Genomic DNA, 13,157 nt, shown 5'->3' with positions numbered 1-13,157 from the left:
TGAGATGTACTTAAATCCAAAGCATAGAACCTACACATTTAATTTTTTACATCTTGGTATAAGTGACTTCCTTTTGAAATTTAGAATTTTGTGATATAAGTGTTTGCAATATGCCTGATCATGAGAAATATTCTTCTTTTGATGAAGTATTTTATTTTATTTATATTTATTTTTAGCCCTATCACCCATTGTTCCTGTCTCTTCACCCTCCCCTTTGGCAACCACAAGTTTTTTCTCTATATTTATGAATCCGTTTCTTTTTTGTTGTGGTTTTGTTTTTTAGATTTTACACATATGTGAAATCATATAGTATTTATCTTTCTCTGTCTGGCTTATTTCACTTAGGATAATACCCTCTAGTTTCATCCACATTGTCACAAATGGCAAGATTTCATTCCTTTTTATGGCTGAGTAATATTCCATTATGTGTCTATGTACCACATTTTCTTGACGCAGTCAGCTATCAGTGGACACTGAGATTGCTTCCATGTTTGGCTATCAGAAATAATGCTGCAGTAAACATTGGGGTGCATATAGCTTTCCAAATTAGTGTTTTTGTTTCCTTTGGATAAATACTCAGAAGTGAAATAACGGGATCATGTGGTAGTTCTATTTTTAGTTTCTTTTTGTTATTCATTGCGGCTGCACCAATTTACGTTCCCACTGACAGTGCACAAGGATTCCTTTTTCTCCTCCACCAACACTTATTTCTTGTCTTTTATGAGGTGATATCTCATTGTGCTTTTGATTTGCATCTCCCTGTTGATGACTGATGCTGAGCATCTTTTCATGTGTCTGTTGGCCATCTGTGTATCTTCTGTGGAAAAATGTTCAGTTTTTTTGCCCATTTTGATCGGATTACTTGGTATTTTGGTGTTGATGATGAAGCATTTTAATCAGGGTATTGTTTTGGTGGGAAGAAAAGAAAGCTCTCTCTTTACGAGGCAGTCAGTGACTTGAAAAGAATCTGGTGATAGAACAGGCTTAAAAATGAAGAAACGGAATTTCAGCATACATCTGCTGTTCCACATTTATTAAGACTTATTGGATACTTTAATTCCAGTGTCAAATGGTGCATAAAGACTATGACCTTGGATCACAGGACCAAGTTCAGTGAGAAAAGAGGGCAAGAGTGTTTCCCTTACTGCTGTGTATGGCAACAGCTCAGTGCCGGACTATGCACAGTAGCAGACCCATGAGTGTTTATTAAGTAGATACACAACTACTATTTTAAGTTTTACCAAGTTTAATTTAGTATTTTATGGAATTTTTGTTGAGACAATTTGGTGACCCAGTCCCTTCTGACATTGAGTCCTGTGACTGCCACATGTCACCTTCTGTAGCTGATTCCATCATTGATCTGATGGCCAACATTGACATAACTGTTTTTCACTGAGCACTCTCCCTCTCCTCTGCTTAATGAGTCACCCTCTTCTAAGGTTGCTCCTGCTGATGTCACCTCCAGAGCTCTTTGGTAGAATTGTAATCACAGCGTCACAGTTACATGAGTTTTTTAAAATGCCCCTAGCATAAAACACCTCTTTCGTGTGTGTCTCTCTTAATTAGTTTATGATAGGCTACCATGATGAAAGATGAATATAACAAGATATAGTGAAGTCCTACTCAAAACCATCTCTTTCCTACCACACTTAACCTGGGTTGCTGGTATCCCTGCTCCCTTTTTCTGTAGTTGCTTCTCGGTGCTTAAAATTGTCCAGAGAGTGAAGGGCAGCCAGTTCCTTACTTATAAAAGCCTCAGTCACTGGGTACAGCAAATGGGTGATACCATCTATCCTTTTTCTTCCCAACAGAACCCTCGGGCAGTTAGGAAAATTAAGTACGCCAAAGGCACACTCAGTCCCTTTGCTCTTTGCAGAGGAATGGTTTCATTTTAGAACCTTGCCAACAACAAAAACACAACCTAAAAAGCACTAAATACCTCAAGAGAGCTACAAATAAAATGTCTGGAGTTAAAGGAGAGAGAAAACATTTCTGCTGGGATGATGAGGAAAGCCTTTAAAAAAAAATGTGGTAGTTAAAGGCGGTTCTTGAAGAAAGAACTTGAGAAAGGCAGAAATAAAAGACTTCGGGGACATTTTGAGCCATGGCTCTGTCACTCTGCTACAGAGTGCCCTTGAATAGATCCAAGGTCCATCGTTTCTTCATTTCTAAAGTGATAGTGTTACAGTAGATTCCTAGGGATCCTGCATCCTTCAACTTCACAAACCAGGGTCTGTGACTAAGTAAGACTTAGAAAGGCAAGACAGTGAACATTAGAGACAGAGGCAGAAGAGCACACAAATGTTCAGGGTGTGTTTGGGAAATGGTGAGTACTCCATGCAAGGAGGTAAGGTTTGAAAGAGAACAGACTCAACATGGGAATGAAGTTAAAGTAAAGGACTTTATTTTGAGGAAAGAACTTGGTTGGTACATTTGGTTTTCTGGAGACAGGAATACATAATACTGTATGTTTTCATACAGACACAAAAGGAACTCACTATCTTATGAGATTTTCAAAAACATTAGGGGTTCGGAGCCCTGCAAAGTGGATTAAGTTAAGAGCAGCTAAGACAAAATTGGAAAACTAAGAATTCAACTTTGCAAGTGATTTATAATAATTTTTAATTCACTGGAAAAAACTAGATCAATTTATATTTTTCATTGTAACTGGTAACAACTGATCTACTGTTGTGAACCTTAAAGTTACTTTCCATTGAATCCCAATTTTCTTGTGGGTGTGAGCTAATGTAGTATGATTATGTTAGCTTGAGGAAGAAGCAGACTATGATTTAGTAACTGGATTGTGAAGGAGTCTTGAAGGAATCAGCCAATTATGAAATAATAAAAAGCACCATTGGAGATAAGAGGAGAAGTAAAATGTATAGCATCTAGTTCTGTCTTCCACAGGATTAATAATCTAGTTAGGGAAATCAGATGGACCCATATGGTTAAAATGTTGGATAATAACATATGTGCACATAGAAGGATTCAAAAGAAGTTCTGTGGGACTTTGCGGTTGGGAGAAAAAACTGGTCAAAGGTAGGGTTACTTAAGTTAGCAAATAAAAATATAGGATGCCCAATTAAATGTGAATTTCAGATAAATACTGAATAATTTTTAGCGTAAGCATATCCAAAATACTGCATGGAATATATTTATACTAACACATCATTCAAATTTGAATTTTTATGGATATAGTACATCTTATCAGTCAACTTTAAAAAAAAAGTATATTTTATCCTAAGGCTGATGGATATGAAAACCTGCAGAAAAGAATGGGATATTTAGAGGAAAGAGAAAATGTACAATTTTGATTAGAGGCTACCATTTGCAAAGAGATGGTGAATAAAATAGGTAATCTAGAATAGAGAGCTTATGTGGAAGAGAAAGGTGGACCAGGGGAATTCACCGCTCTAATTATATGGAAATTTAAAACTGATAGGTCCAATGACCTCAGAGTTGAAGATATAAAAGTGAGATAGATATAATCTTTATTTTTTGTAAATGTAAAAGTCATGGACAATTAATGCTGGAAGAAATCTTAACAGTCATCTCTCCCCTCATTTATGGATAAAGAAAGCACAGCCCAAATTCGCAAAGCTGAGATACAGTTCTGCTCTCTCTCTTAATTCTCAGGCCAATGTTCTTTCCTTTTCACCATGCTGCAGTTTCATATTTCTCAAATAAACTAGTAGTTCCAAACCAACATTCTATTGGGACATAGTGGTGAAAGCTAAGTAAAGAAATTTTTTGCTGAGTTCCACCATGAATCCCTCAAATCATCTCTAACAATTTTGGAATCCTTTCTCGGGTGTTCAGATTTCTCCAGGGTACAGCTTCTTTTATTAGCCCTCACGGGGCAAATTGCCACTGACGTCCTAAATTTAGAGATGCTATTTTCCTTCAGAGTTCTCCTGGTTGTTATTTTCCACAGACAACTAAATTCTCCACATACAGATCAGTGCCAGAAAATAATCTTCCATGTGTATCAATGTCGTAAGCAGTGATTGGCTTGGGTTGAGCATGTAAATAAGTCTCGACTTCACCCAAAGAATTATTCCCTTAGTTACTTTACTTCCTCCCCAACCTTTGTCTTGCACTCCCTGCAGGGACCCTCACATTAAGCTCGCAATGGAGATTTGGCTCAAGCTATTTCCCAAGTTAGGCCTCCTCCCTTCTTTATGCCCAGCAATATGTTCAGCCAAATAATTTATAGAAAAGAGCCCAATAATCCCCAAAGTTTATTCAGTGTTTCCCTATTGGGTGTGATGACGTTTCTTAGGAGCTAGTGTCATTAACACAGTAAATATGTAATAAAAAGTCTAAGTGGAAATGTCATCACAGTAGTAATCAAGGATGTTGAAATCCTGTTTTATCTGAATTTTCATGGATCTGGGTGGTAACTGGAACTTTTCTAGAAACCCTGAGCTCTACTAGATTATCTATCTTGTCTTCATATTTACTAGGTCATAGAAATTCATACTTTCATTTATTTACCATTTTTAGTATCTTCCATTTGCAAAGCACTGTTGTGGCCTCATTGAAAGTTCTGACTGGGGAAGGGAGCTATTTAGAAACTGTCCATATTCTTCCCCTTAGTTTACATATTGGAAATCAAGAACCTGAAAGAGAAGCGAATTTCCCTAAAGTCACTACTTGGGAGCAAAGCTGTTACAAAATCCTAGTTCTCCTGTCTTACAATCCTGACTCATTCATAGATTGCCTCAGCCCTAATGGAAATGACTTCGTAAAATGTAATTGTTGGAATTGTATCACCAACACAAAAATAGCTACTAAAGATTATAGCTGGCATTTGGAACTTTTACTATTAAATAAATACTAAATTGGTACTATTAACCTGCCAAATGCTCTCTCCTCACTTAGGATGAGTAAAGACAAGAGGAGGAATGGATCAATGTCACACCTCTTCTAAAAGGGCAAAGTGGAAGCCACTTACTGCCACTGTTAAGATGCTGATGTGATTAGCTGTCTGTCAGGTAGTGAGTTCTCTGTCAGCAGGAGTGTTAACCAACTTGCTTGCCCTTTGTCAGGAATGCTGCATAAGGAATTTTGAAACAGGTGAGAGATAGTGCTGATTATTTTTGACGATTCCTCTGTCTATAAGATTCTGTAATCGAGCTTAGGAAGTCTTAAAGTAAAACCATTTCTGGTCATGGAAATCTAGAAGCAATGATAATAACAACAATGAGGCATCATACAGGATGCCCATCAGTAGTACCTGTCCACCGCAGATGGCCAATACCAGCTGACGTTTTACTGCACGCTGTTGAGAGTTCAAGTGTCAAGAGTAGAGATCAACTGGGAGAGTGTTTATAAAGGAAAGAGAAAAGCAAGTCAAAACTTGATGGATGGGAGTGGGAAGACGACTCAGCAAAATATCCTGACATTTAGCACTGATAGGTCTGCTGTGAACCTAGGTGTTTGGGGCCTAGAGGGCAGTAGGAGAGACAACGGACTTTGGGCTGTGGCAGCTGGGAACACTAAGCACCTGACCTGCACCTTGAAGCATGAGTGAAGCACCACAAATAATTATTAATTATTTTTAATCCAGTGATAAGTACCATTTAAGTGTCAATTTTCTTTAAATGCTTGGAAACTGAATCCATGGCCCTATTTGATAGTACCCTGGTTCTGTGGTCCATCAGGAATTCACAGTGTAATGAAGCTGAAAAGGGGTCCTAAGAAGCCCCAACCTCCCCACACCCTATTTTACAGAACCAGAAACTGAGTCCAAGAATAGTTCAACAACTCGTTTTAGGACAAATGGTTGTTAGGTGACAGAGTTTAGTCTCCTGGTTTTACTCTGTTAGGTTGGTGGTCATATTTCAGATCATTTTCTGAGTCTCACCTTAAATGCTATTATGGAGTAAACCATTAGTTCATGTGAGTGTGTGTTACCAGGTCAATTCTTGCATTTGATTATGCGTCTTTCTCACCCTAAACAGCCCCTCAACTGTACTGGCTGTTTCTATTTTTAAAGCACAGGGTAGATCAGATATGTACACCTAGGGAATGAGTTTTCTTTCTGGCAGTATGCATGTCATCGCAGATCTCTCCCACCACGACAGCATCTCTATTAAGAATGACACTTACTCTGCATTCCCCCTAGTGATAACAGAGTCCTGGCCATTTTTCTTCTTTGCCACTGGATTTCCAGGTGACTGACAGGTGGTTGGGGTGATTGCTCCTGGACAAGTTCCCTCAAGTCCTATTCTTTGCTCCAACATTTTCCTAACTACTATCTTGAGAATAATTGTTCTAGGAAGACCACTCTAGGGAGGTTGCACATACTCTTTAATGTACACATTTCTTTCAAAACTGGGAAGAAATGAAACTCTGATGTAAGTGGAGAAAGTCTGCCAGAATCACAGACTTAAAAAAAAAAAAAAGTCAGAGTTTGAATGTCAGTCATAAATTGCCATTCCTTATTTCTTTTCACTTTTAATAATAGTCTCATTACTCCTTCTCCCCATACATACACTTAGATGTTTACTAATAGGGAATTAAAGCAAAAAAGGTCCCTGACCGAAAACACAGGGATTGAGTCCCAGGGTGGTATGTTAGAAATTACAAAAGAAGGGGCTATGTATGTTTAAAATATCTGAGAAAAAGAGCACCCCAATAGATGATATACATATGAGATGTACCATAGTACATATAAAATGGTAATGTGAAAGTCTCTTATATGAAATGATGCACAAGTCAGGCATAGTAAGAGAAATGGAAATTAAAATTATACTCTGATCCCATTTTTTACTTATCAGATTGGCAAAAGTCCAAAGATCAAAAACATACACTATTGGCAAAGCTGTGGGGAAACAGGCCCTTTTCAGACATTGCTGGTGGGAATTTATATTAGTACAACCCCTATGGAGGGCACTTTGGTGATACCTGTCAAAATTACAAATGCAAATATGTTTTGACCCAGAAATACCACTTCTGGGAATTTATCCCACAATATTCTTGCACAGGTGCAAAATAATGTACTTACAAGGTTATTAATTGCAGCCTTGTTTGTAATAGTAAAAGACTGGAAACAAACCACCAGTCTGTCAATAATAAGGGCTTTTAAAATAAATCATCATATTTATAATGACATGCTTACAATGACACAATATGCAGCTTTAAGAAAGGAAAGAGCTCTACATATTGATATAGAAAGATACCTAAGATACATGAAGTTTAAAAAGAAAGGAAGGTGAAAAATAGTTATGTACATTTGGTAATTCAGTTAACGGGAATGGAGGAACACTAGTACAAAACAACTCCAGAATATTCATGGTGAACGGATAGCTTTGGTTGCCTGTGGCAGTGCTGAGGCTTTTGAGTGATGGCTGGGCAGGCAGGGAAGGAGTGTGAGCCTCTTCACAGCGTGTGACTTTTGTGACTTAGAATGGACTGTGTTCCAGGGAAAACAGGACCCCAGAACTAAGTTCTTGAGTAAGCTGTTTCTAAGGTGACAGGCAGAAAGGAATAAGACTTGGTTGGGTTCAGTAAGTCACACTGCCAGCTGTTCATTGTGATGGCTACAGCAGTGTGGAGTATTCTTGGTGTTGACTTAAGATTGGACCACAGGGTTAGCAACCTTGATGAGCCTGCTGTAAAGGGTGCTGACAGCGTACTTTTGAAAGGGGTCACACTGTTTGAACACTTATTTGTTCAGGGAAGTAAAACATAAGGGTCTTATCAGTTTGCTGAGCCGTTAATTGTCAGTCTACGTGACAGTAATTCTATTAAGAGGGGCTGATTTCTTCTTTGAGCGCCTGTTCAGATAAATAAAATTTAAAAACTGTAGCATAAAAGAGTCTCTCTGACTAATAACCTTCTATTACCTCCATATAAAATTTATATGAAGAAACAGAATAGATAATAGATTTTAGCAACCTGGGGAAGTGGCAGCAGCAAGCAGACTGCCAGGGCAACTTGTCGGACTGATGTGCACAGCTGCTTGTCCACCTCTGCTAGCCCCTGGAAATAGAACAAGCTTGTCCAGTCGAAGTGAAAATCAGAGCTCCTGCTCACTGAGTGTTCCAGTGTACTAGGCACCATCAGGAGTACTGTGCAAATATTAATTCTTTCAATGCTCACAACCACAACAGGTGATTAGTTGTATTTTTAATTCCCATTCTGCAGGTGGAGAAGAGCACAGGAAACTTGCTCAACGTTCCTTAGCTAGTGAAGAAGCAGAGCTCAGATTTGAACTCAGTCCAGCTCCAGAACCGATGTGATCATTTTGCCTCATTACTTCCCAGTCCCCAACCCTTTACTCCCCATTCCCAAAGGAGCCCCCCCTTCCCACCTTTCCTTGTTCAGAAACACAGGGTTTGCATCGTACGGAAAGCTTCCCCATGGTAAGTACTAATTGTCTAGCCTGGATTTTTCCCTTCACTTCCTCCCCCTCCTGGCTGGTACTTCCATTTTTTATATGTACTCACAGGTGGAACCCCCAGAATAACATTTTTACGATCCTAGCTAGAAAGATAAGAAAGCTAAGGTGACAAATTTCTTGTTGGCATTGTTGCCCATTGGTCCTTCTGGAAACCCTCCCTTCCTTTCGTTCCTTTCGCATCCACTCTCCTGATTTGCTTTCTACATGGTGGACATTGTGGTCTAATTTGCTGTTTCATTCTCTTCCCACAGCTGATGAATGTGGACTTAGTTTCACAAAGCCCAGACCCAACCCACTTCTTGAGGCACAATCAGTTCCTCTTCCTCAGAAATCTCATGGGTGTCTGTAGCCTCAGTTACTGTCTATTCACCAAAGATTCACAAAGCCTAAAAACCTTGATTTGGGGCTCCAGATCTGGATTTTAGCTGTCTTCTTGACATTGTTCCTTAGATGTCTCTATAGTTTCTCAAACTTGAATATTATCACAGTAATCTCATGCTTTTTCTTTCCAAATCTATTTTAAAATATTATCTCAGTGAAAAACTACTGTCTAGCCAGATTGTACAAATAGGACCTAAGGGGCATTTTTGACCTCCTCTCTTTTACTACCCCATTTTTTCACTAGATTCTGTTACTTTTGCTTATCATATGTCTCTCCAGTCTCACCTCCATCCCTGTGCAACTAATCTTGTAGAGGCTTACTCAGGCCTTTAAAATAGCCTCTAGCTGGTTTTACTGTGTCCACAATAATTAGTCCTCTAATTCATTTTTTACTCCCCAAGCAGAGAGATTTGCTGAAGACTAATTCTAGCATATCACTACACTGCTTAAAACCTGGTTAATGGTACTCCCTTGCTTTTAGAATAGAAATCAATGTCCTTAATAAGATATGCAGACTATACCTGGACTTGTCCATGGCTACTCTCGCAGAGCTTTGCATTCCATACCCCCCTTGCATTCAGTTCTACATCACTGTATTCACGTATATTCTTTCCCCCATCTGGAACACTCTTCCTCTCCTTCTATTGAATGACTTCAGTCCAGCCTTCTGTTATCAGCTTAAATGTCAGTTCCACAGAGAACTGTTCCTTGATAGCTACCCACACCGAGTCTGTTTCTGCTCCAAAATATATAATCACCACAGCACTCTTTCTCCTCACAATAGTCACAAATTCACAATTATATCTTGTTGATATTATGTATATGTGCTTCTTGAGAGATTATATAAAATGTATTTTGTTTTATCCCCAGTGCTCAGCATAAAATAGACACGTAATTCATAGTTATTAAATGCCCATCTACATGAATGAATGAATGAATGAGTGAGTGAGTGAAAGAGGGTGGCCCAAAGTAAAGGATTGAGATAAAGGTAGAGGGAGAGCTCTGGTCTCAAGATATCCTTTGGTTTTTCATGTATTTCATCTGTTCAGACTATCAGAACTCAAGCTGAAAAGAATGAAGACACTGAGGGTTGCAGCCGAGTGCTCAGCTGCAAACATAAGACAGAGATTTGAGCCACAGCCCAGAGGGCAGAGAGAGGAGCTCCAGGCAAAGAGCATAGCCTGCTAGTGCCTAATGCCACTTCTTCTCTTTCAGGAAGAAGAAATAATTCATTTATTTATGAGATCCATAAAAGACAAAACACTTAAAATAATAGCAAACTTTCATATCAAAATATAATAAAAGTGAACTGCTATGAAAAACCATTTACTGTGGAAAGCAGAAAATTTGAAAACAGTTTTGCATTCTTAGTAGGAAGCAATAGGATCTAGCCTCCATGAAAGAAGTAATTGAAAGTCATATTAGGAGGGAGAGTAATGAGATGAAAACATTAGTGGATGAGATGAAAGAGATGGGTAAGATAAAAAAACAATCACGAGAAAACCAAAAACACAGTAGCAGTATTAAAGTATATGTTACTGGCATTAAAGAATAGGAAGGCATAATGGAAAATTAAACCAGTGATTTAGAGGGCAAACCTGAGATGTTTTACCAAATATGAAGCAAAAGTAAAGTAAATTATGAAAAAAAAGTAAGTATAAATGCCACTGAATAAACAAACAACAGAATTATAGGCATTCCTGAGAAAGGAGCTAGAATAATTGAAATGGAATTGATAGTCAAATATGTAACTGCGGTAACAGCTAACTTTTATCAAGCTCCTTGCTTTGTGCCAGGTATATGCTAAAAACATCTTTACGTCAACAGCACATCATATCTGCTGCACAAAACGGTACAGATAGCTGCAGCATTTATCTTTGTTCTATAAGTAAGGAAGCCCGAGCCCTGAAGGACAGAATTTGCACAAGATTCTACAGCACACCCATGAGAGAGTTGGTGCACACCCTGGCTCTTTGAGTCTGGCATCTGTAACTCGACTCACTGTGATTGATTAGAAGATCTGTATTTTTGAGCTGTAGAAAATGTCCGATCTCGTACATAGAAGGGATTACTCTCTTTCCTAGCACAATTTGTAACTAGCATGCTGCAACAAGTTTATATCCAGAGAACTTTAGGAAATGGTTACTGCGGCTGTCAGTTGGGGCATCCCTGCCCTTGACAGATCTAAGAAAACTGTCTTCGATCTCCCATTCCTCTAGCTTAAGACATTTTGAAGCCTTCCTAGGTGATTTCTGAAAATTCCCAAAGAGCTTACCTTCTCCTCAGCCTCTTGATTACTTTTGGTGCTTTTCCAGGCACTGTCTGTTTTACCTTTATCAGTCTGTGTGCCAGACTGATTAGCTTTCACAGAGCCATAGCATTGACTCGTCTATTTACATGCCCAAGCTTAAGAGACTTGGGACAGGTCCTAAGGAGGCTCTGGAGTGCATGGTATAGGGTTTGAGGCCATCTTGCTATCTATTACTTCCTTTCTCCCAACCCTGTCCCTCAATCTTTTCCCTTCTCTCCACCCTTGCTGTATTCACACTACTCGAACCAGCTTCAGACTGCCACAGAAACATGCTCTTGGAATATCACCTCCTGGCCCCAGCAGTTTTTCAGTGTTCTTTCTTGAAAATGAAAAAAGAAAAGCAGAAAGCAAAAGCAACACAGGGTTCTCCCTGAAAGTTATCCTGTGAATGTTTTTTCTACCTTCTAAATTAAAAAAAAAAATTTGTTTTAAAGAATATGCTTCATGTTAATTTAAACAAATAAATTTGTGTTTCACAAACAAAAGGAATAAAGAATATTTCTCAGGCATATAGGGACTCAAAATATACTGCCCAACTACTAGTTTTGAAAAAAAAATATGAGAACCTGTGGAAAGATTAATGAAAATTAAGAGCTTATGAAAGAGAGGCAGCATAGCAGATCAACTGAAAACTTGGGCTAGACACCTCACTGCATGGGTTTCAAATCCTGGCTGTGTTGACAGCTAGCAGTGTGACCATGGGCAAGTTATTTTTTTATTATTATTTTTTTAAAGATACTTGTGATGGCCTTTATATATATATTTTTAAAGATTTTATTCATTTATTTGACAGACAGAGATCACAAGTAGGCAGAGAGGCAGGCAGAGAGAGAGAAGGGAGGAAGCAGGCTCCCTGTTGAGCAGAGAGCCCGATGCGGGGCTCGATTCCAGGACCCTGAGATCATGACCTGAGCCGAAGGCAGAGGCTTTAACCCACTGAGCCACCCAGGTGCCCCCATGGGCAAGTTATTAACTGTGCCTCTGTTCATTTGTAAAATAGAGATAATATTAGCACTCACCTGGTAGGGCTGTTAGGAGTGTTAAATAACTTGTTATTATGTGCTTACAATTCTTTGTACTTAGGAATCACAGTGTAGTCATTTGCCAATTATAATAAGGAATGTGGATACTGAGGCATAAAAGATTGAGAAATAAGCATTGAAATTATTCACTTAAACATAGAATTAAAATTAAATAATTCTCGTAAATGTAGTTGCTTAAAAATAATTTAAATGTCAAAGAACTTGAAAGGTGATCTATGTATTATAAAAAGAATAGTGATTTATTAACAAGCTGTATAAAAATCCTAGTTTTTTATTTTAAAGGAAGAAGTGTAAAGTCAGGACAATAACACATGCTAAATCCTTTCCCTTGTATAGATAAGACTTGAGAGTTTCCATTCCTAATTTTAGTAAGTACAGAAAATATCAACTAAAACTTAGTAAAATGATATTTTTGAAAAACTGAAAGATATTCACTAATAGAATTCAAAACAGGATATAATCCTTTCAATCTCTGGAGCATATAAAATCAAGCAACATTTATTCTCCATAGCAAAATATGGAAAATAGGGGAAAGAGCACAGAAGTATATGACTAGAAAATGGGAAGCAATGTGTTCTGTGGGGCCCTTTGATTACAAATTCAATACTTTTGGGTTACCTAGGGTGAGAAGGGGGCCCAGGTAAGTGAGGGCGCCCAGGCCACCAGTCCAGCACACATGACGGAGACCCTGGAATGCCATTCAGCTGTCAGCCTGGTTGTGCTTGCTCCCCACACCAGTTCCCCACTGCAGCCCATCTGTTGGACTCTCAGCATCCCCAGATACCACTGACTGACTTCTCCATCATCTCCTCCTGCACAGGACTTTTCCATATGCTCTGCTGTGTTTCAGGGGGTTGTACCCCTTTCTCGACTGCTGACTCTCTGTCTTGCTTTCAAACTCCCATCATAAGGCGAAGGAGTGTTTGGGCTGCCTAGTCATCACTCCATGAGGTCACCCTACTGAGCTCTTGAGTCTGACCATTTCATAGGATCTCTTTGGATTAGATGTCTA

This window comes from Mustela lutreola, chromosome 11 (genome assembly GCF_030435805.1).
Source record: "Mustela lutreola isolate mMusLut2 chromosome 11, mMusLut2.pri, whole genome shotgun sequence".
Lineage (NCBI taxonomy): Eukaryota > Metazoa > Chordata > Mammalia > Carnivora > Mustelidae > Mustela > Mustela lutreola.
Note: the sequence above shows the minus strand (reverse complement) of the source record.